This window comes from Paramormyrops kingsleyae, unplaced genomic scaffold (assembly GCF_048594095.1).
Source record: "Paramormyrops kingsleyae isolate MSU_618 unplaced genomic scaffold, PKINGS_0.4 ups52, whole genome shotgun sequence".
NCBI lineage: Eukaryota > Metazoa > Chordata > Actinopteri > Osteoglossiformes > Mormyridae > Paramormyrops > Paramormyrops kingsleyae.
In genome coordinates this window covers 112,793-138,076 of record NW_027325990.1, presented here as the reverse complement: position 1 = coordinate 138,076, position 25,284 = coordinate 112,793, and the positions used below count along the sequence as shown (strand labels likewise).

The window sequence follows — 25,284 nt, the reverse complement described above, 5'->3', positions numbered from 1 at the left end:
GGTTCAGGACAGGTTATTAAGTAAAACAGCTGAGTAAAAATGTATTTTTATTTTGGATAAAGATCATGGTCATTACTCACCAACTGCAAGATGCAGTCTGTGGCCGAAGCACTGTAGCCTGGTCCACTTGTTCAGATCGGCAGCTTTCACCATGTTCGCTGCATTATCTGTTGTTATACAGACTTGACGTGTCTCATCTAAGCCCCAAGCGGACACCGCTTCTCTCAGGGCCTCTGCGACATTCTCGGCTGTATGACTTTCCGGGAAAAATGCCGTCTGCAAACAGCGACTTTTTAGCTCGAAGTCCTCTGCGATGAAATGGACCGTCAGACTCATGTAGGGCTCCGTTGTCCTGCTGGACCACAAGTCTGTTGTAGTTGCATAGTATTCCACGTGCGACAGTTCTGCTTCAATCTTAGATTTGCATTTTTCATACAGCTCTTTTATCGCAACTTGGGAAAAATATGTGCGGGATGGTATAACATACCGCCTGTCAAGCGTTCGGATCATTTTCTTAAATCCCTCTTTGGCGACGGTATTTAATGGCAACATATCTTTAGCGATATGAAACGTTATTGCGTCTGTTATTTCTTTCTGTCATTGAGAGCCTTTCTGGTAAGGTGTCACACTGGCAAAGGCATCACAAACATTTGTTTGTTTTGGTTGACATCCAGATTTGGCTTTGTATTCGTTGTAAAGAGCTTTGTGGTGCCGTTTTAAGTGATCAGACAAATTGGTGGTGTTTCCATGTTTTGTGGCCACAACTTTATGACACTCCATGCAAAGTACCTCTTTTTGGTCAACATCCTCCTTTTTGTAGCCGAAATAGTCCCAAATAGATGATTTCGACTTTCTTTTTGGTACGAAATAATTTTTTTGCGGCGGATCCTCTTCGTCGCGCATTTTTAGCAGTGAATGTTGGCTGTGAGCGGTGAGCAGCGACACAGCGAACCAATCACTGTGCAGGCACGCGGAACGTGCATGTCACCCCAGCAACAAGCCATACAACAAACTCGTGTTTACTGTGTGCTACCGTTCTCTTAATACACAATGGGCTTCTACCCTTCACATCGTATGTTCCGGCGATGTGACTATCGCTCACGCGCACATCGCGATGTCGATGTCAAAACAGAATATCGTTCAGCCCTAGTGCAGAGCTTGGAAGTCTGCGGATGTGTTCCTTTTTAACCCTCTGGAGTCTTGGGGTAGGGGACACACTTTCACTAACTGGGGCATGCTCACACATTTCATTCAATATCATAAACTTAATTCCTGGCAAATAAATTATTTCTTATATATTTGGTTTGGTAACAAACTCATCTTAATCTTAGTGTACTTTAGATTTATGTGAAGTTTGTAATTTGACATTCAAAGTATAGACATTGCAAAATGCACTTTGGAACACTCTGTGGGTGTTTGTTTAATATTATCTTTGAAAGTCTTATTGTACTGTGTTGGCATGATTTGCATAGTGTGGGAATGTTTCAGCCTTATAGATTGTGATTATGTGTTAATGTAAGTAGTACAAGCATAATATTTATTATTCATGTATTTGAGCTGATTTACATTTTGTTTTGGTATGAAAAGGTTATTTTGATACGTCCCCCATGGAGGGGACCACATATTAAACGGATTTTTGGAACAGGGAGCCGGAAGTGGGGCTTGCCCCATCTGCTCCAGGCATCGACCCGGTATTGCAGTGCTTCCGGGAACGGTGCACCTCTACTGCCCCCTGTTGTTGAAAGGCAGAACTGACTGACTGAATGGGTGACTAATAGACTGAGTGCCTCTGGATGGCCAACTAATTAGCCGCATGTGGTGTGAGGGAGGGGCCCTGTCCGTGCGCGGCCCCAATTTCCCGCCTTTTTTCTTTTTTTTTAAAGTAAGGTGACACGCTGTCGTTTGTGCGGTGGGCAGCTGTGCTGAGGTAAGGCATGACTTCATCTTTGCCTTTTGAATTTTCCCTCATGTTTGTTTAAATGATTGCTGTTTTTTGAGAGGACAGGGAGGACGCCGGTGGCTGCGACGTCCCTGGGCATTCTACTCTGCGCGGGGGCGTCACGGAGGCCCGGCTAACGGCGACCCGCTAAGCGGCAGCCCCATATCGACTCGGGTCTCTCTTCGGTCTTCAGGACCGGTATACGTTTCTTCTCTTTTCTGGATTGGAAAAGACAAGAGCAAAAGTGGAAGAGTTGACGAAATGGCGTCGGATGGCGTAGCTTATAGCGGTGGGGCGTAAAGACCTTGCATTCCAGAGCATCCCTGCACATATGAGAGTCTGCTCCATACATCTCCGTTCAGGTAAGTCAAGTTCCGGTGTGATCACTAGACTCCATTCCTGTGTTTGTCCCTAAAGAGAACAGCCAGGATAGGAAATGCTGGAAACCCATCCTGACTGGAGTCCATCCCTTCCCGGTGACACAGTAACCCAAAAGTGTTTGTGAGTGTGGTTTATGTCAGATTAGGAGAGCTGAAATGAACCTTTTGTTGGATGATAGTCGGCGACCAAAACAAGAGCTAGATCACAGAAAAGTGTTTCAAAAGCGACAGCGTCAAAGTGAAATGCAACGCTGGATGGAAGTTTTCTAGTACTGATGAAGGATGTAGAATCGGAATCCAGATATGTTTCCATACAAGGAATTTGCCTTGGTGGTGCTTTTACATGACATTACAAAGAACATAAGAACATAAGAAATTTACAAACGAGAGGAGGCCATTCGGCCCATCAAGCTCGTTTGGGGAGAACTTAACTAATAGCTCAGAGTTGTTAAAATTTTATCTAGCTCTGATTTAAAGGAACCCAGGGTTTTAGCTTCCGCTACACTAGCAGGAAGACTATTCCATACTCTAACTACACGCTGTGTAAAGAAGTGCTTCCTCAAATTTTTCTCCCGCTAATTTCCACTTATGGCCACGAGTTCTAGTATTTAGACTAATATTGAAATAGTCATTTGGCTGAAGAGCATCCAGACCCGTTAGAATCTTATAGACCTGAATCATATCCCCCCTTAGTCTCCTTTGCTCAAGGCTAAACAGATTCAGTTCCGCTAACCTCTCCTCATAAGACATTCCTCTAAGACCAGGAATCATTCTCGTAGCTCTTCGTTGCACCTTTTCTAAGGCAGCAATGTCCTTCTTGAGGTATGGTGACCAAACCTGCACACAGTATTCTAGGTGGTGTCTTACCAAGGAATTATATAAGTGTATCATCACCTCCCTTGACTTAAACTCCACACACCTAGAGATATAACCCAACATTCTGTTGGCCTTTTTTATTGCTTCCCCACACTGGCGAGAGTTACCCACATTTAGCAAAGACATATGCAGAAAGGTAATAAACAATAGACTGGCAATTGGGTAATATGATAATTATATGATAATTAAGTTTATTAATGGTAGTAATGATGGTATTATGATATTTATATATGTGTGTGTACATAGTAATCATTGTAGTATGAATATAAACTATATAAATGGTATAATAATTTAAAGGGCTCTTAAATGGTGCCGTTATTAAGTAGCAGCCAAGTCAACTATATGTGCAAGAGTGCAATATGTATACAGAGTTTGCAGTATGTGTGCATAATGTGCAAGAGTGCAGAATATAATCATAGAGGAAGTTTATCAGTTGTTCACTGGTTATGCTGGTGGATATTTCACTGCAGCTGACGATTAATTGAACGTCCATTCAGAGACTGGTTTGGTTAATGAGAGAGACTACCTGAGGGGAGAAGCTCTTGGCGTGTCTTGTGGTCTTGGTTCTGATTGCCATGAGTCTTCTCATGGAGGGTAAGGCTTGAAAGATGTGGTGAGCAGGGTGAGATGGGTCCTCAAAGATTTTGTATGCCCGTTTCCTGGTTCTGGTGATGTAAAGTGTCTGGAGGGTAAGCAGGTTACTGCCGATTATTCGCTCTGCTGAGTGGATGATGTGTTGCAGTCTGGCCTTGTCTCGTTCAGTGGCTGATCCAAACCAGGCTGTGATGGAGGAGGTGACGATGGACTCAATGATTGTAGCGTAAAACTGGGCCATCGTGGTTATAACATGTTATTTTGGATCAGGCACGGACAGTTGTGAGAGTTCATTCCGCATTAGCTCCGATAGAATAGTATTAAATGCAAAGCTAAAGTCCACAAACAGAATCCTAACATATGTCTCAGGGCACTCCAAAAGTCGGAGTAAGAAATGGAGTCCAGTGTTAACTGCATCGTCCACAGGTCTGTTGGTTCTGTAGGCAGACTGTAGCCTGCGGTCAAGCGATAGGTCTGTGATGGTTTTAAGGTATGACAGCACAAGTCTCTCAAAAGCCTTCATTACCACCGATGTGAGAGCCACCAGTCTGTAGTCACTGACTGGTTCAGTGACTGGTTGAAAATATCTGTGAAGACAGGTGACTATTGATCTGCACAGTGCTTCAGAGTGGCTGGGGAGACAGAGTCTGAACCAGGAGCTTTCCTTGTATTTTGGCTACTGAAGATCTTGTTTACATCTCTGTCGTTGATTCTCCTGGGGAGGTGGCTGGACGTGGGGGGGGTGAGCTGGGTATAGTGTGGGCGAGGTGTGAAGGTACCCAGGTGTGAAGAAGGCCATTGAAAAGGTGAGGGCTGTATGATGCGCGAATGTGGCTTTTCAAACCCGCAGTAGAATTTGAACAGGTTTTTGTCACCACTCCTGTAAGCTTCATCTTTTGTTTTAGGAAGCTGCCTGAGTTCAGTTGTAAACCATGGTTCGTCGTTATTATACAGTAGCTGACAACAGACTTTTTGGGAATGCGAGAGTCCTCACAGAAGCTTATGTGCCATGTTACAGTGTCCGTGTATTCATCCACGCTGTTAGTAGCAGTTTTGAAAACATTCCAGTCTGTCGAGTCAAAGCATGATTTTAATTGCTCTACTGCTCCACATGTTCAGTGTTTCACTCTAGTAACAACAGGTTTAGCAGTTTTCAGATTTTGTCTGTATGCTGGAATTAGATGAATTGTTGCATGGTCAGAGTTTCCTAGTGCAGCACCAGTCATTTTCTGTCATTAAAATGTGACGTCTTTTCAGTTAGCTATTTATTTATTTTGGCTTTTTCTTATTATTATGTGTTCATTGTAATTGATTAATAAAATTATTTATTTTCATTATTATTTCTTTTACTTATCTTTGAAATGTGATTTTGACATTTTAATTTGATTGTATCCTTGTCTTTGTAAAGCACTTTGAATTGCCTTGTGCCCGAATTGTGCTATATAAATAAACATGCTTAAAATCTTTGATGATGACAATGTGCCCAGCCGGCTGTGAACTGTTCTTCGCTTTCTCCATCTTTGCATTTCTTGCATTGTGAAGATCTGCGAGCTGTTTAATTTTAGTGACCACTCCTTTTCAGGATTATGTAGTATATGTTTAACATTACTTCAAAGTGTGGAAGGGAAATTTAAAGTGATGGTAGGCCAGGGTTGGGAGGCATTGTGGGATTGTTCTTGTGTCTCAGGTTTTGTTGTTTTGGGGATGGTGCCGTGTGTCCTTGCCTCACAGCCACCTGCACGGAACCAGCTTTGCAGGCCACAGATCTTGGAGAACTGGGCTGAAGGGAACATCGCCGGGGGGAGAAAGGGGACCTGCAGGAAGCCTTGAAATGTAGCTGCTATACTATGCTAGACGCAGTTTGTTGTATGGTAGCATTTGAACACACAAGCAAGTTATGTACCCATAAGGGTTGTATATGTTTACGCTGAAGTCTTTATTTAGGTAATATAGGGTTGGGGTTTCCCTTACTGATAACATTGTGAGCCATGCCAGCCATGGACACCAAAGGGGGGGTTGCACCTTTTTGCTGGGTTGGGAGTGGAATTTCCCTAATGTTTAGGGTTTTTGCCCTCCTTCCTAGGCTGGATAGACAGGATTATGTGTGGGACTCATAGGAGGCCTAGGCCTAACGAGGATTGGAAACTGAACATCCTTGAAGTAGACCAATAGAGGTGGCGTATTATGTTTGTTGTATGTTCGAAACCTGGTTTGCAGATGTTTGGTAACCAATCAGGACTTAGAAGTCCATATAGGGGAATTCGTCTTATAGTATATTAACCTGCTGATTTCTGGGTGCGGGGTGCATTGCGCATTGTCCCCGAGTGTGGTTGGAACACTATGCTGGATTGCTGAATAAAGAAGAAAATTTTGCTCATTACATGCGAGACCTGGAGTTTGATTCAAGTGTGACAGAGTGAGAGTGATTATAGAGGATTATAGAGTCATAGTTGTTTGGGTTAATTCTGAGTACCACAAAAGTTTACAAGCCCTATTTTGGCAAGAGCTAATCCTAATCATTTTCATCCTTGCCGTTTAAATCACTCATGAATAGATGTGTTTGTGAGAAATTGATCTGTTTTAAGCATTTTCAATTTAAATAAATACTGCAATACTACTACGAGATATCTAACAACATACGATGCAACATTCAACAGGGGGTAGTGAAGTGATTCATGGCTGATCAAAGTGCCAATTCGATGTGGGGCAGTGATTAGCATGTGGAGAATGCTGCAGCAGTATTACAAAATCAGCAACTCTTTTAAAAATAATAGTGATAAAAATATATTATTTATTAATAAGTATATATAATCAGTACACAAAGTATAAGTATATAAATATAAGCATATAAAGTATACACTCACCTAAAGGATTATTAGGAACACCTGTTCAATTTCTCATTAATGCAATTATCTAATCAACCAATCACATGGCAGTTGTTTCAATGCATTTAGGGGTGTGGTCCTGGTCAAGACAATCTCCTGAACTCCAAACTGAATGTCAGAATGGGAAAGAAAGGTGATTTAATCAATTTTGAGCGTGGCATGGTTGTTGGTGCCAGACGGGCCGGTCTGAGTATTTCACAATCTGCTCATTTCACAATCTGCTCAGTTACTGGGATTTTCACGCACAACCATTTCTAGGGTTTACAAAGAATGGTGTGAAAAGGGAAAAACATCCAGTATGCGGCAGTCCCGTGGGCGAAAATGCCTTGTTGATGCTAGAGGTCAGAGGAGAATGGGCCGACTGATTCAAGCTGATAGAAGAGCAACTTTGACTGAAATAACCACTCGTTACAACCGAGGTATGCAGCAAAGCATTTGTGAAGCCACAACACGCACAACCTTGAGGCGGATGGGCTACAACAGCAGAAGACCCCACTGGGTACCACTCATCTCCACTACAAATAGGAAAAGAGGCTACAATTTGCACAAGCTCACCAAAATTGGACAGTTGAAGACTGGAAAAATGTTGCCTGGTCTGATGAGTCTCGATTTCTGTTGAGACATTCAAATGGTAGAGTAAACAGAATGAGAACATGGATCCATCATGCCTTGTTACCACTGTGCCGGCTGGTGGTGGTGGTGTAATGGTGTGGGGGATGTTTTCTTGGTACACTTTAGGCCCCTTAGTGCCAATTGGGCATCGTTTAAATGCCACGGCCTACCTGAGCATTGTTTCTGACCATGTCCATCCCTTTATGACCACCATGTACCCATCCTCTGATGGCTACTTCCAGCAGGATAATGCACCATGTCACAAAGCTCGAATCATTTCAAATTGGTTTCTTGAACATGACAATGAGTTCACTGTACTTAAATGGCCCCCACAGTCACCAGATCTCAACCCAATAGAGCATCTTTGGGATGTGGTGGAACGGGAGCTTCGTGCCCTGGATGTGCATCCCACAAATCTCCATCAACTGCAAGATGCTATCCTATCAATATGGGCCAACATTTCTAAAGAATGCTTTCGGCACCTTGTTGAATCAATGCCACGTAGAATTAAGGCAGTTCTGAAGGCGAAAGGGGGTCAAACACCGTATTAGTATGGTGTTCCTAATAATCCTTTGGTGAGTGTATAAGTACATAAAGTATAAGTATATAAAGTTTAAGTATATAAAGTATATAAGTCTTAAGTATAAAAATGATATAAGTATAAAAAGTTTAAGGGCTCAGAGGACCGCTTCTCCTACTCATCAGAGTGGATCTGGTGTCTGAACTTCTTTTTCAGAGCCTTTGATTTTTTTATTTTTTTTTCTCTTTTCCCTTTCCTTTTTTCTTTCTTTTTTAAATTCCCCACCACCACCCCCCCTCTTCGGAGGACAACTTTATTTTACACTAAATTCAAGAGCAAAGAGTGTGGCTGCTCCGAACTCACCCGTCCTGTGGAGGAAAGGAAAAAAAAAAAAAAAAACGGGGGATACAGAAACAACAATCGTAACGAGAACAGACATTAATCACCATGGGGAGAGAAAAGAAAAAAAAAAAAGGAAACAGAGGTATACAGGAAAAATAAAACTAATAATGTAGGTGGGACGGAGAAAATGAAGTGTAGGGGAATACAGAATACAAACAACCATAAGAAAAATAACACTCATTACAAGGACATCAAACAACAAACATTATAACATCAGTAATAATAATTATAATTAATAATGTGACAAATAGGTATTATATATATATATATATATATATATATATATATATATATGTAGCATACACACACGTGATCCTACCCTTATACATGTATATTTCAATTCCTATGTCTATAACACACGCTAAAAAGTAACAATAATAATGATACTGATCGCTCAACCATTCTTATATGTATGTGTAAGTGTAGGTGTGAACTGATTTGTCATTGGATGTGCTGGCATATGATGCCGTCGGGGGAAGCGACAGCACCCCACCCCCCCACAAGGCCGAAGGCGAAGGCAGGAGAAACCAGGCAACCGAGGCCACCCTGCCGCCCCCCCAGCACAAGGGCCCACGGCCATGTGCCCCGGAGATAACCACCCGCCCAACCCAGGAAGCAGCCCGCGAGGGACTAAAGGGGCGCCAACCCCCGTACAGGGAGGCCCGCAGAGGGAGGACGGGCGGCGAGCCCCCCCGCCCAACCCAAACCGAACCCCCCAATCCGCCTAGAAGGCCCCCAGTGTCCCAAGATCCCCCGGACTGCCCGCCAGGGCCCCACCACGGCGCAGCAGAGCCAAGCACCACCCGGCCCGCGGCCCAAGAGAGGAGGCCGCCCACACCCGCCAGAGCCTTTGATAAGATGGAAGTAATGTCCTCTTGAGGCCATGGGCGTCCCCTGTGTCAGCCCCTCCTTGGCACTGGCGTCCCACCTGGCGATCTCAGCACCGGGTGCAGTTTAATGCGGGGCAGCTCCGCCAGGACATCCACCATGTTGGGGCCTTTGGTGGGTCATGCGCCACTTCCCTGACGATGACTCTGCTTGGGGCCCTGGATACTAGCAGGTGGAGGAGGACGAGGTGGCGGTGGAGGAGGAGGAGGAGGAGGAGGGGGCGGGAAACAGCTTGGAGCTGAAGTGGGGACTACAAAAGGAGTCCCAGTGGTCTCCGAACTACTCCGGGATATATATGGGTCAGTCAGGGCACCAGCAAGCATGGAGATCTCGGACCGGAACCTTGTCTTCGAGGGCTGCAATCTTTTTCCAAACTGCCGCCCACTCGGACCCTGCCTCTGCTGCAACAGCAGCATGCTGGAGATCCCCGTGTCCATTGGGGAGGTGGATGCCGTTGCAACACTTGAGGATTTCTTCACAAAGCGCTGGGAAAGAAAAAAATCTCCAGTTGCAAAAAACTTGTTACATTGCGCAGTTCAACGCAGAGGGAGCGACTCTGTGAAACAAGCGATCTTCCTTGGCCGAAAAAATACTGAATTCGGAACGGAATCAAATCCAAAAAAAACAGTCTGCACACAAAGTACAGAGAGTTAGATGTCTTACTTAAACATCACACAAAATTATATTTTTTTCCATCATCCATTAACATACAGCGCAATCTCAGATTCACATTAGGCCATACACAGATTTCCTGAATAACATTAATATACACATATACATGTATATACTTATATATGCACATTATAAACATTTCAACCTGCAATGGTACTAACAGGGTGGCTAAACTGAATAACACCATATCACAGTCAACGTATTCCGATCAATTAGCAAGTAGCCTTATAGGTAGCTTTAGCATTTTACATACAACTACAAAAAATGATACATTAGTAAAGAAAATAATCAACCACACAATCAGCAAAGGTTCACATTCATATCCTGACTGTTTTTCCTTCACACTAATGATCCCTATATCTATATTTTCAAACAGGTAAATTGACCTACCAGGATATCCAAAAGAGAGCACTTGCACCAAAATCTTTCTATCCACTAATTGCTGCAATTGTATGCTTAGGCCAAAAAAAATAAACAGTGCTCTAAACGTTGACATCTACACAAATATATATATGTAGATATATACGTTTATTTCCCTAAGTTGCCGTTCACTCCTCTTTCCGCTCTCTTTACCCGCCTTCCTCCGTCTAGAAAAACCCGCCGGAAAAAAAAAACTCCCACCCTACCTTTTGGCACTCAGGAGCGTCTTAAAGAGACAGCTGCCCACTTTGGTATACACAACTTATTGTAAGGTTCATGTCTCCCTCTTTACAAATTACGCTCTATAATAGCTTCAAAGCCTTATGGTAGCTTTATAGACCTGGCTACATTTGGTTTTGTTATTATTATTATTGGTATTAGTATTATTATTTTAAGAATGAAGCTAAATAATATAGCTAATATATCACATATGGGTTAAAATGCAGAGGACGCATTTCGTCGTTGTGTGATGTGCCAAGAATGGCACTTGATCACAAAGTACAAATACTTTTTTACTTGCCAACATTCATAAGCAACGTTATTTTTCAGTACAGTTGAACTTTTTTTTGGGGGGGACTTTTTTATTTGAAGGACTTACTTCAAATATTGACAATAATAACAAAAATAAAGTACAAAAAAAACTGCTAAACAATAGCAAGTGCTTAAAGTGCATAAATAATAAGTGCTCAAAGTGCTAAAGAACTGAACTGCTAAACTGAAGATTAGAAGTGAAATCAAGGCCATTATCACTTATTTTTTCTTTTTTTCTGGGTTGTAAGCAAAGTCCTGCAAACTCTTTCTTTTTAAGACATTTGGACCAGAAGATGGAGCTGGTACAGTGGAGGAGGATGAGGCTTTGGCTGGTCCAGATGATGAGGATGAGGCTTTGGCTGGTCCAGAGGGAGGGAGAAAGAGTTTGGCTAGTCCAGAAGAGTCTGGTCCAGAAGATAAGGATGAGGCTTTGGCTGGTCCAGAGGATGAAGATGATGCTTTGGCTGGTCCTGAGGATGAAGATGAGGCTTTGGCTGGTCCAGAGGATGAAGATGAGGCTTTGGCTGGTCCAGAGGGAGAGAGAAAGAGTTTGGCTGGTCCATTGGAAGTTGAAAATGGTCTGAATGGTCCAGAGGAGGAGGCTGAGGGTCTGGCTGGTCCAGAGGAGGTTGAAAAAGGTCTGGATGGTCCAGTGGAGGTTGGTGAGGGTCTGGATGGTCCAGTGGAGGTTGGTGAGGGTCTGGCTGGTCCAGAGGAGGTTGAAAAAGGTCTGGATGGTCCAGTGGACGAGGATGAGTGTTTGACTCGTCTAGAGGAGGCTTTGGCTGATCCAGCGATATTCCTGGCCTGCCGTATGAGTTTGTTTGCCATCTGTGATGGCCGAATCCTTGCTGCCTCATTCACCCTTTTCTTCTTTTGTGCCTGTTGTGCCTCTTTCTTTTTCTGCAGATGTTTTTGATATGTTTGATACGATGACAGGCAAGACCACCTTAATGGCTGGTCTATTGTCATTGTCGATGCTGTCCACTCCCTTGCTTTAATCGTGGATTTTACAATTGCAAGGCTCTCATAAGTTTCCACATTCATGGAGCATCTGTCTGCTTCAAGAATATCACCCATGAGATTAAATGATCCCTCAACCAGGGGGCCTGTGAAAATGCTAAGTAGTGCTTTGACCAGCTGACCCAGAATGGGAAATCTCACACCTCTCTCTGGATTTTTCATGGATACAACTCTGCTCCACCAATCTACATGAACTCGGCCTTCTTCTTCAATGTAGTTCTGGGCACACGTTACCAGGTCCACCTCTATTTGGTACGCCCGTATCTCTTCCTCCACCTGACCAATCTCTTCTGGTGCGACCACATTAGGCAAGGCCTCTCCTAATGTGATAAAAGCCCCACAGATGGAGTCATCTTGAATCAGAGAGGGAGTGAGTGCAGAAAGTGAGGTGATTATCTTGTTGTCCAGAGGAAGGTCTTTGAGAAGGAACTCTGATGACTTCATGTACCCTTCTCTGAGAGAGTTGTAAATGTTTCTCACCCATATCAGCCTCTCCACACGGGCCTTGTTTAGTGCAGAGTAGCAGTATCTTCCAACAGACAACCTTTTGTCTTAAAGTTGCAAATCTTTACTCCGGACATCAACCTTGATGATATCCTTTGCACTCAGTGGGATGGCTTCCAGCTTCATAAATTTGCTGAGGAGCTCTCGAACTAGGGCCACCATCTCCACGTGCAGCAAGCGCGCCATTGGTTTTTCATGTTGCATTTTTTTCAAAAATCCCTGAAATGTTGAAAGTATGCCTGCAAACATTAAAAAAAAAAAAATTTTATTTGACATTTTCACATGCGTAAAAAAAACCCAACAAGAAAACAGAATTAAAGACAAGTTGCATACAGTTCAAATAAATAGCAGTGCGTTTTAAAAAAGTGAATAAAGTATAAATACTTTTAATAGCTTTTATTTCCATATATCAGATGTAATGGAAAAATTACTCCAAATCAAATTATTAACGAATTTGACCAGGTCTGCAGTTTTTTTTACTGGAAGCAAAGGAAATGGAATATGAATCTGTTCCCAAAAAAAAAAAAAAAAATTGCAATGTTGAGATTTTTCAAACACTTGACATAAACTTAAGACATTTTTCAAGATTTAACTTAACTTTAAATTACTGAAGTAATATTTTGGTGCATAATCATTGTTTTTGTCAGATGTTAATCAGATCATAATCAGATGTTATCATCAGTTAAATCTTTAAAATGTTTTAAGTGTATGTGAATGTTTGTGGCTGAAGAGAAAAGAAAAAATTCACAACACTGCTATATTTTTTTCTTAAGATAAATATTCCTTCTCTTCATTTCCTGTAAAAAAAAATGCACACTTAATAAAGTATTTTACATTTTTTGCCTTGGAATTGAATGTCTAATCTTTCCATTACATTTGAAATATGGAAATAACATACTGATTAAAAATAATTTCACTTTATTCACTTTTTTTTAACAATAAACTGCTGTTTATTTGAACACTTCTATATAACTCTGCATAACTTCTAAAGCTGGTTATGATTGCTGTAGTAGAGACCTGGCTGTTCCCTTTGTAAAAAACAACAACTGTTATTAACTTTCATTACATTTAGCCTAAAGTTTTTGCCTACACAAGTTAGCCTGCTACAAGATACCTCTGAACATGTCGACCATGACTTTGAATCGGTCAAACTCTGTAAAGAGCACAGAGATTCGTGCCTTCCGGTCAAGGTTGGCTTGTGTTCCCATTCGGGATGTTGTGGCTTGTTCTTGTTGAAGAATTTCTACTCTGGTCTTTTCCTCAACTGTTAGTGCATATCTCGTCAGCAATTCATTAAGAAGCCTTCTGTATCACACAAACACACACACACACACCACTGTGGCTATTTTCATTGCTTATTCCTACATAAAACCTAACAACACTCTAAACTAGCACATCACTCTACATGCAATATAATACAATAAAAATGGTTAACTGCAGAGACAGCACATTAAAAAATACTTAATTTATACTACAAAATGATTAGCATTACCTGTATTTGTGTTCTTCATTTGGATTCCCTTCCCTACCCTGTTGCAAGTCTCGACTTTAGTGTTGTGAGATGTGGTGACTATGTGCTTATTGCTGAGGTGTTTTTTTTCTGTTCCTATGTTGTACTTCCTACTGGAGTACAGTCTGGGGGCTGTTTTTTTTATTCACCTCCACTCTCCTCACGTAATCTGTTTCTCTGAGTTTTCCTACAGTCCCCTGTCTTCCTGACCTGTCTGCCCCCCTATAATGTTTGTGTATGTATGGTCGGGTTGATGGCCTGCTTTTCGCTGGTACTTGTGACTAGTGACATGGTGAATTGCAACAGCAATAAAGGGAATCAATCAATCAATCAATCCAGCACATAGTAATAATGCACCACCAGTACATCCATGAGTTCATTCAGCCTGGTGCACACCTCCAGCATCTGAAGAAATCTGTTGCTAATAGGTCTTATCAAGCTCTTGGAAGGAAGATGGAGCAGACTCTGAAAGTCTGAGAAAATCTCCTTCTGTTTTGGTGACTTCTCAATATCATAATAGACATCGGAGCAGAAATTTTCCACTTCTGTGCTGAACGGACTCATGAGGGCCTTGGCAGCATTGGAAACCATGTGCACGGTGTCTCCAGATACATCAAGGAGGTATGGGTTCGCCTTCCTTGCTTGAGTTTCAAGGCCAGACTTTTTTCCTCTCATGACTGCACAGTTGTCAAGGAGGATGCTGGTAACTTGTCTCCACTCAAGACCATAAGTCTGCATGACATCTTTAAGTTCCAGCATAAGGTTTGGGGCATTTGCAATGTTGACTTTTCTGCTTGCCAGATGTTGTGTTATTACTCTGTTGCTTTCATTATCAAAAAAGCGAACAAGCACATTGAGTGTTTTATCCATATTCAAGGTTGTTGCTTCATCAACATTGAGTGAGAACATGCATTTTTTTAGCTTCTCAGACAAACATTTTTTGAACTGTAATGCAATTCCATGAGTGTTCATGTAACTCGCATGTTGATTTGAAACCGACAGGCTAGTTAACGCTTTTTTGTCTTCTGCCAGTTTTTTACACAGGGTGACCAGTGGATGCGAAATTCTGAATGCCAAATCATGTTCTGCTATAAATGTGCACAAACGTATTTTTAAATCGCAGACACGGTCAGTCATAGACAACGGTGTGTCAGCTGTAACAGTTGCTCCCGGCAACGTCGTGGTAAGTTTGAGTGCACGGGCAGCGGCTCTATGACCGGAGTCTAAATCATGACAAGCAAGCACTTTCTTACCGCTGCTGGCATACAGTAGCTTCCTCCAGCAAATCGTGCAGAAACAAGCCCCGGGCTCTCTCAGTTTCTTGCACCAACTGCCAAAAGGCTCGCCATTTCTACTTTCTTCAATCCACACCCAGCACCATTTATTTTTGAGTCCTTTATCTATTGCTAGGACATCATCCCCAGGCTTCATAAACTTGCGCTCCATTTTTTTTTCTCCGACAACGCTAACGTGACATTGACGTATGGGTGTCAATCATACCGTGTTGCAAGGACCCGCCCTTCTCTGCTTCTGATAGGCTTGTAACGTTAGTTAAAGCTGCGTTCCTCTCATATGATTGGTAGGTGAAATAAATTGGCTCGAAAATATTAAACCGCATGCGCAGGCTCTAAAATATTATTATTTTTTTCCCTCACGGCCGCACGCCGGAGATCCGGCACGGTGCCGGAATACTTTAAGCCCTGCACTAAGGATCTGGTCTCAGTTTCGTAAACATTATGGCCTAGCCTCCATGTCTGTTTACGCCCCTGTCATGGCCAACCTGCTATTTCCAGCTTCTCTATTAGATAATGCATTCAGACAATGGTTTAAAAATGGAGCGTTGAATATTAAGATGTTATATAAGGATGGCGTCTTCATGTCATTTGATCAGGTTAGACAGGAGTTTGCTCTGCCAGCAAATCACTTTTTCAGATACCTACAAGTTAGACATTTCACACAGAATAACGTCAGTCATTTTCCTTCACTACCTCAGACATCATTTCTTGATTCAATCATAGAAAGTCAGCCAGAGCTTAGGGGAACCGTCTCAAAGCTGTACACAAATATATTTGACATGGAAGGTTCTTCACTGACAATAGTAAAAGAAGGATATGGGTACAACTATTAATGATGGTCAATGGTCTAACATACTTCAAAGAATCCACTCCTCCTCTATTTGTGCGAGGCACTGCCTCATTCAGTTCAAGATTGTACATAGACTTCACATGTCTGGGGTTAAGTTATCCAAGATTTACCCGGGGGTTAATCCTATTTGTGACAGATGTAGACAAGCACCTGCTACTCTCTTTCACACTTTTTGGTCATGTCCAAGTATGACTGCATTCTGGTCTTCAATATTTGAGGTGTATTCTGTGATTTCGGGGGTAACCTTTGACCTTTGTCCTTTTATCGGACTTTTTGGCGTACCATTGAATGATCTCCCATTACGAAAGACACAATTAAATTGTATAGCCTACTCCTCCCTTTTGGCTCGGCGACTCATTCTTTTAAATTGGAAAAATGAGAAACCCCCCCTCCTTTGTTAGATGGATATGTGATGTCATGTTTTTCCTTAAGATTGAAAAGATTAGATATGCATTGCATGGATCAGTGGGAAAGTTTGATATGGTATGACATCCTTTTATTTCTCATATAGAACAGCTGACAATGCACCTTGACTCTCGATAATGTGTGATGTGTACAAAGTAACTGAGTGACTACTTTTTTTTTTTTTTTTTTTGTCTTGTGGTGTTATGTTTATTTGTCTTAATGCTTGTACCTGTGGGGGGTTTTTGTATGTCTGAAAAAAACAATAAAAAATACATTGACAAAAAAAAGAAACAATTGCATAACATAGGATACCATAAAATCAAGATAGGATAGGTTAAAAGAAGAAGTTTAAGATAAGATTGTATAAGATAAAGGATAAGATTAAGATAATGATAAGTAGAGATAAGGTTAAGATAACATTATATAACATAACATAGGATACGATAAAATTAGGATAGCTTACGATAAGCATAAAATAATATATAATAAGGATAGGATAGGTTGTATAACATTAGATAACATAGGATATGATAAAATTAGGATAAGATTGTAAAAATCGAACGCGAGAAATTGTGAAATTTACGTGACGTCCCCTTGTCCGCATCTGAAAACGAACACGGAAAAGTGAAGCATCAATTGGCCTTAAGTGTCACGCCAGATGCGTTAGTTGGCAACCCTGTTAAGCCCCCTAGACCCCATCCATGAAAGAATCATGATGGCCATTGAAAGGATGCAGGCAGACACTGGAAACAGTATTGAACACCTGGTCCAGACCATTCAAAAAAATCCCCCTGGCCCGGCGTCCATGGAGAACATGTGTTTTGAGAAGCCCTGCAGGACAGTGCAAGAGCTTGAGGGATTCAAATTGCAGTTGGAGGGCCCAGAACAAAAACAAAAGATGGAATGTTGATATGCTATATTGCTGTTTAAAAGGGTTTGTCTAATTGCAACACTAAGAATTGTTTTTAAGTATTTATCTTCATATGTTGTATAGATCCGTTTTTTTAGTCTGATGGGAGGCTGCAGCATTGGGGACGTTGTGAGGAGAACCCTCAGAAAGATGGCTACAAACGAGGTCTGGTCACAGTTACAGCCTGAAAGGCCGAAAAGGAAAGCTGTCCTTCTTGGGAACAGCACTCCACCATGTTGTTTTAAATTACCTAGTATGTTAAACGGTTAGATTTCACAAAATGTCCATTACATTGCATAGACCCATTGTTTAATATTTATTAAATACTGCATTTTTTCTAGGAGCTTGTGCTGCACAATTTCCGAGGGTTAGCGAGAAGGACATTGAAAATTATATAGGGGATACCCTAAAACACGCACCTCACCGTGCAAAGATCCACCCAATACCTGTAAGTTTTTTTTGTTTTTCTTCGGAGCAGTTAACACTTAAAACTGCACTGCACATTGATGCCATTTTTAAATTCGTAGTACCTGTTCACTTAAATCGGACAAGCCAAGGTCGTCACGCCCAGCTCGTCCGATCCTCGTGTGTGCCACGTCCCCTCATTACTCACGTGCACTACCCTGATTGTGATCACCTATTTCCTGTTATTTCGGCTTGTCTTGTGTGTTTCAGTCCGCGTTCGAGTCTGTTTCCCCAGGTCTGTCATTGACGTTGTTAACCGAGTGCTCCCCTGTCTGCTTGTTCTCCATAATAAACCCCGTTGCCCTTGGATTGCGGTCTCCCTGCTCCTGCTTTTCCACATCCCACTCGCTCGCCCGTCACCCGGTCGTGACAAAGGTGCTGTAACATTTTATGGCAACACAGGAGGACATCCAAGATATTAGTGTAACTGGTTACTTTAATTACCCTTCACCTTGTCTCTCTATTAAACCTTTGTTTCTGTCACAAATTCATGGACACCTACTCATAGTCTAACCACTAATAATCTCAGTTTTGTCTTATATTTCCACACTTTACATGGCAAACACATTTGGTTAATATGCTAAGTTACCTCATAGCCTGTACACCTAAGGGTAATCAAAAGCAATTAAAAAGTAAACGAAGTGACTGGGAAATATTGTTATTTATGATTTTCAGGCAGCGGAAGAAGAACCTGGGCCATCTACACGATATCAAATTGAAGACAGTGACGGAGTTTTCTCTCAAACGTTTCTTTCTTTTTTATTGATAGTGTTTTTGGATGGTTTCAGCTCAGTTTGAGAAAAGAACATTTTAGATGTTACTACAGTGACTGAAGTAATTGTTTCATGTAAATAATTTGTTTAAATAATTGTTTTACATAATCTGAGTCATTTTTGGTCCAAAACCAAAACATCTCTCTCTCTCTCTCTCTCTCTCTCTCTCACTCGAATTATGAACAATAAAAGAAATAATAAGAACTGAAATGCATTGGATATAATTGTTTTATAGTGTAAACACGTTTTGGTATTGCATATATTAAACTTTAAGTCACCTAAATGTTGTGCAAAAGTCCCTGTAATGTTACTAAAGTTCTGCAAACGATCTGAGTTGTGCTGTACGAAAAATCCACCTCCGCATCATTGCGATGTGCGCATGCACAATATTACTCATTGGATTAGGTACTGTTTTGTGTCTGTTGTTGCAGCTCGGGGTAACACCACTAACCTATTTGTCACACTATGTTAATTGGTAGATAATAACAAGTCCTATTTCATTACAGGTTATTTTGGGTAATCTCTCCTTTTCTGTTGCATAAAAATCTCAGTATTACTCGTGGAAAGATCACATATGGTGATGTGATCGTACAGCCCTAGCTTTGAGAAGGTGGTGCAAGGACTAAAAAATAACATTCCAGGTAGGTCCCCTAAAGGTTATTGTAATTGTCACTCAAGATCTATAAAAATCCTGGGAAAGTGATGAAAAGACCACATAGGACCCGAAACGTTACCAACACGTCCTGAAAGTTCCCCGAATTTTCCCAAAATGATGTTCCCCGAACGTCTAAAGAACTCCACATCGTGACATCCCGGGAACATTCTGGGAAGGTTACACAGCGACGTCCTTTACACCAATGGGTACGTTCTCTGAACGTACAGGGAACGTACAATTTCCAGCTGGGTAGACTCCATTCCTGTGTTTGTCCCTAAAGAGAACAGCCAGGATAGGAAATGCTGGAAACCCATCCTGACCGGAGTCCATCCCTTCCCGGTGGCACAGTAACCCGAAAGTGTTTGTGAGTGTGGTTTATGTCAGATTAGGAGAGCTGAAATGAACCTTTTGTTGGATGATAGCCGGCGACCAAAACAAGAGCTAGATCACAGAAAAAGTGTTTCAAAAGCGACAGCGTCAAAGTGAAATGCAACGCTGGATGGAAGTTTTCTAGTACTGATGAAGGATGTAGAATCGGAATCCAGATATGTTTCCATACAAGGAATTTGCCTTGGTGGTGCTTTTACATGACATTACAAAGAACATACCACGTTTAGCAAAGACATATGCAGAAAGGTAATAAACAATAGATTGGCAATTAGGTAATATGATAATTACATGATAATTAATTTTATAAATGGCAGTGATGATGGTATTATGATATTTATATATGTGTGTACATAGTAATAATTGTAGTATGAATATAAACTACATAAATGGCATAATAATTTAAAGGGCTCTTAAATGGTGCCGTTATTAATTAGCAGCCAAGTCAACTATATGTGCAAGAGTGCAATATGTATACAGAGTTTGCAGTATGTGTGCATAATGTGCAAGAGTGCAGAATATAATCATAGAGGAAGTTTATCAGTTGTTCACTGGTTATGCTGGTGGATACTTCACTGCAGCTGACGATTAATTGAACGTCCATTCAGAGACTGGTTTGGTTAATGAGAGAGACTACCTGAGGGACTAAGGAACTTAGAAGCTCTTGGCGTGTCTTGTGGTCTTGGTTCTGATTGCCATGAGTCTTCTCATGGAGGGTAAGGCTTGAAAGATGTGGTGAGCAGGGTGAGATGGGTCCTCAAAGATTTTGTATGCCCGTTTCCTGGTTCTGGTGATGTAAAGTGTCTGGAGGGTAGGCAGGTTACTGCCGATTATTCGCTCTGCTGAGTGGATGATGTGTTGCAGTCTGGCCTTGTCTCGTTCAGTGGCTGATCCAAACCAGGCTGTGATGGAGCAGGTGAGGATGGACTCAATGATTGTAGCGTAAAACTGGGCCATCGTGGTTATAATATGTTATTTTGGATCAGGCACAGACAGTTGTGAGAGTTCAGTCCGCATTAGCTCCGATAGAATAGTATTAAATGCAAAGCTAAAGTCCACAAACAGAATCCTAACATATGCCTCAGGGCACTCCAAGTGTCGGAGTAAGAAATGGAGTCCAGTGTTAACTGCATCGTCCACAGGTCTGTTGGTTCTGTAGGCAGACTATAGAGCAGGGGTGTCAAACTCCAGTCCTGGGGGGCCAGAGCCCTGTGTAGCTTAGTTCTTTCCCTGTTCCACCACAAATGATTCAGCTCAAGAGCTGTGTGGTAATTAGCACAAGGAGTTGAATCAGGTGTGTTAAATGAGGGGAAACCCAAAAATGTGCAGGGCTCCGGCCCTCCAGGACTGGAGTTTGACACCTGTGCTATAGAGGGTCAAGCGAAGGGTCGATGAGGACACCATAAACAGTGGTGTCCTCTCACTGTTCTTCGCTTTCTCTTCGCTGTTTAATTTTAGTGACCACTCCTTTTCAGGATTATGTAGTATATGTTTAACATTAGTTCAAAGTGTGGAAGGGAAATTTAAAGTGATGGTAGGCCAGGGTTGGGAGGCATTGTAGGATTGTTCTTGTGTCTCAGGTTTTGTTGTTTTGGGGATGGTGCCGTGTGTCCTTGCCTCGCAGCCACCTGCACGGAACCAGCTTTGCAGGCCACAGACCTTGTAGAACTGGGCTGAAGGGAACATCGCCGGGGGGAGAAAGGGGACCTGCAGGAGGGTAAATGTAGCTGCTGTACTATGCTAGACGCAGTTTGTTGTATGGTAGCATTTGAACACACAAGCAAGTTATGTACCCATAAGGGTTGTATATGTTTACGCTGAAGTCTTTATTTAGGTAATATAGGGTTGGGGTTTCCCTTACTGATAGCGTTGTGAGTCATGCCAGCCATGGACACCGAAGGGGGGGTTGCACCTTTTTGCTGGGTTGGGAGTGGAATTTCCCTAATGTTTAGGGTTTTTGCCCTCCTTCCTAGGCTGGATAGACAGGCTTATGTGTGGGACTCATAGGAGGCCTAGGCCTAACGAGGATTGGAAGTTGAACATCCTTGAAGTAGACCAATAGAGGTGGCGTATTATGTTTGTTGTATGTTCGAAACCTGGTTTGCAGATGTTTGGTAACCAATCAGGACTTAGAAGTCCATATAGAGGAATCCGTCTTATAGTATATTAACCTGCTGATTTCTGGGTGCGGGGTGCATTGCGCATTGTACTCGAGTGTGGCTGGAACACTATGCTGGATTGCTGAATAAAGAAGAAAACTTTGCTCATTACATGCGAGGTCTGGAGTTTGATTCAAGTGTGACAGAGTGAGAGTGATTATAGAGGATTATAGAGTCATAGTTGTTTGGGTTAATTCTGAGTACCACAAAAGTTTACAAGCCCTATTTTGGCAAGAGCTAATCATAAGAGGTAATCCTAATCATTTTCATCCTTGCCGTTTAAATCACTCATGAATAGATGTGTTTGTGAGAAATTGGTTTGTTTTAAGCATTTTCAATTTAAATAAATACTGCAATACTCATTGCAGAAATACATCTTTTCCAATATTGTGCAGCCTAATAATGAAGTACTTACTACTACGAAATATCTAACAACATACGATGCAACATTCAACAGGGGGTAGTGAAGTGATTCGTGGCTGATCAAAGTGCCAATTCGATGTGGGGCAGTGATTAGCATGTGGAGAATGCTGCAGCAGTATTACAAAATCAGCAACTCTTTTAAAAATAATAGTGATATAAATATATTATTTATTAATAAGTATATAGAATCAGTACACAAAGTATAAGTATATAAAGTTTAAGTATATAAAGTATATAAGTATAAAAATCTTAAGTATAAAAATGATATAAGTATAAAAATGTTATAAGTATAAAAATGTTATAAGTATAAAAAATTTAAGTAAAAAAAGTTTAAGTAAAAAAGGTTTAAAGGCCTCAGAGGACTGCTGCTCTTACTCATCAGAGTGGTTCTGATGCTTAAACTTTTTCTTAAGTGCTTCTGCTAAAATGGCAGCAAAGTCCTCTGAGGGCATGGGCGTCCCCTGCGTCGGTCCCCTCCTGGTCACTGGCGTCCCACCTGGCGACCTCTGCACTGGGCGCAGTTTAATGTGCGGCAGCTCCGCCAGAACATCCACCACGCTGGGGCCATTGGTGGGTCCTGTGCCACTTCCCTGAGGATGACTCCTCTTCTGCTTCGGGCCCTGGATATTAGCAGGCGGAGGAGGAGGAGGCGGCGGTGGAGGAGGAGGCGGTGGAGGAGGAGGAGGGGGCGGGAAACAGCTTGGAGCTGAAGTGGGGACTATAAGAGTGGTCTCCGAACTGCTCCGGGGCATATTTGGGTGAGTCAGGGCACCGGCAAGCTGGGAGATCTCGGACCGTAAACGGCCCACCTCGTCTTCGAGGGCTGTAATTTTCTCCCAAACTGCCGCCCACTGATCCCCGTGATCCCCGTGTCCACTGGGGAGGTGGATGCCACTCCCGACCGTTGCAGGGGCGTTGCCATTTATAGCAACCCCCGTTGCAACACTTGAGCATGGTGCAGTGGATTTGCCCACACGAAAGTTGGAACGCTTCAAGCTTCTCAGACAAGTGCGTAGAAAACTACGCAAGCGACTGAAAGGAGCCATTGCCGAAGTTATTTAAAGGAATTGAACAGGAACAGTAATCACCAACCAAGCCCAAATCAAGACTGAGAGAAATAAAAAAAATTACAGCTTCTGCTTCCAGATATACGTAGCAATAACTATAAATTCTAGAATCTCTCTGAACCTTCGCTTGACGTCACTCCATTGGCACGCTGATTGGGTGGCTTCAGTTTCTTAAAACAAGAAACGAAAAAAAAAAAAAAAAAAACAATGAGTACGCAGAACCGTTCGAGGTCAACTTAGCCGACCATTTCACATTCTAAAATTTACAGGATATTTGGTTTTGTTATTATTATTATTGGTATTAGTATTATTATTTTAAGAATGAAGCTAAATAATATAGCCGCCCACTAATATGTCACATATGGGTTAAAATGCAGAGGACACATTTCGTCGTTGTGTGATGTGCCAAGAATGGCACTTGATCACAAAGTACAAATACTTTTTACTTGCCAACATTCATAAGCAACGTTATTTTTCAGTACAGTTGCGGTTTTTATAAATCTTGGTGATTAATATTCGCGGAGAGCGTGGGGTTTCCATTTTTCTATAACATTTATATTATTAAAGGAAACACAACTTAGCAAGCTGATTAATTTTAATGACTGATTGTTTTCAGACTAGTATTTGTTTAACATTGGTTTAAAGTTGACTGCTGCTACTTTAGCAACAGCTCGGCATGGGCTCTCTGAGCTGATCCTAATCACTTTCATCCTTGATATTTCAGTCAGTCATGAATGGAGGTGTTTGTGAGAAACTGATTTATTATTATTATTATTATTTAAAAGATCATTTATAAACACTCCAATACTTACTGCAGAAAATGATTTTACGCAATGTCCTGCAGTGCAGTTATGAAATACTAATCTAACTACATACCATGTGCAGCCCACAGAAACGCTGTCTGTGCGCAGCCTGCTGGCAAAAAGCGGAACTACAGTTACAGCAAATAAGGCAGAACGGAAACATCGGCGTCACTCCTTGGACTGATGATAGCTTATAAATAGTTATAAGTAATCGCTTGTGTGATTATAAATGTGCTGTGTGTTATGTCATGTATAGTGGTTAATGTTTATTGTTGTGTGTAGTGTGTGTGTATGTGTGCGTGCGCCCACCGTGTGTATGAGGAATAAACGGGGCGACGTGCACGGTGAGCAGTGCCGGTGTGTGGGTTGTAGTAGTGCAATTGTAATAAACGCATGCATCTGATGATTAAACCCCGAACTATCCCTGCTGTTTTACCCTCTGGGGTCGAGTGCATCGTCGGCGATGCAACGTACTTTTCGCGTCTATTTCAGTTTATATCTCGCTGAAATCTGTTGGAGTAAGTAATCTCCACCGGGTCCGTGGATGAGAAGAGATTCACAGCTGAGACGAGGAGTAGTTGCAAGTCACCAGTTTATTCTCTGACTGATTACAATCAGGGAGCGACTATCTGACATACATTCAGCATGTACAGTAAGAAGCTCGAACAATAGTTATCGGCTGTCTTTTTATAGCCCTCCGGGTACGTGTTCCCCCCTCTTTTGGTATTTTCCCAGCTACGTGACATCAACATGTTTTTACATTTGCTTCTGTTTGTCAGTTAGCACATGTTCCCCCTCCCAGCATCTTATTGTGTCAGCATTTTTGCAGCCCCCTTTTGTTAAGCAAAAGTTAAAATAAGCATCTGTTCCTCTTTTCCAACTGTCTGGGACGAGGTCACCCTGCCCTGCTCGCACACTGTCAGTTCCTGATTTCTGTTAGTTGTATTATTTTAGAATCAACCCCCTCCTTTCATCATGCCCTGCTTTAAGCTATATTCTCCTTTTCCTCTATTCATTGTATGTTCTTTATAATTCTATTGAATCCCACAAATCTTAATGTAGAATCATGAAAAATCCGTAATCTGTCTTCTTTTCAAAACATCCATTGACGGAAGTATTAAAGTTTTTTAAATTAGGTTGAATCGGCAAAAAAGTAAACCATGTCACCTTACTTTGTTTTACCTGCATCGGGGGCGTGTAGCGCGTATTCAAATCGCATTCGCATGGTAATTTGATTAACAGCGCAATGGTGAAACGCGATCCAGATACTGTACGTCCCCATCAGCGCCATAAAAGGGGGGTAGGGACGTGGCCAGGTGACAATGGTTCATTCATA

At 41.9% G+C, this 25,284-nt stretch overlaps 1 pseudogene; it reads left to right on the top strand.

Moving 5' to 3' along the window:
- The first annotated feature begins 1,492 nt into the window (after nucleotides 1-1,492).
- LOC140586404 (U2 spliceosomal RNA) lies at nucleotides 1,493-1,725 on the top strand (annotated as a pseudogene).
- Nucleotides 1,726-25,284: the final 23,559 nt, after the last annotated feature.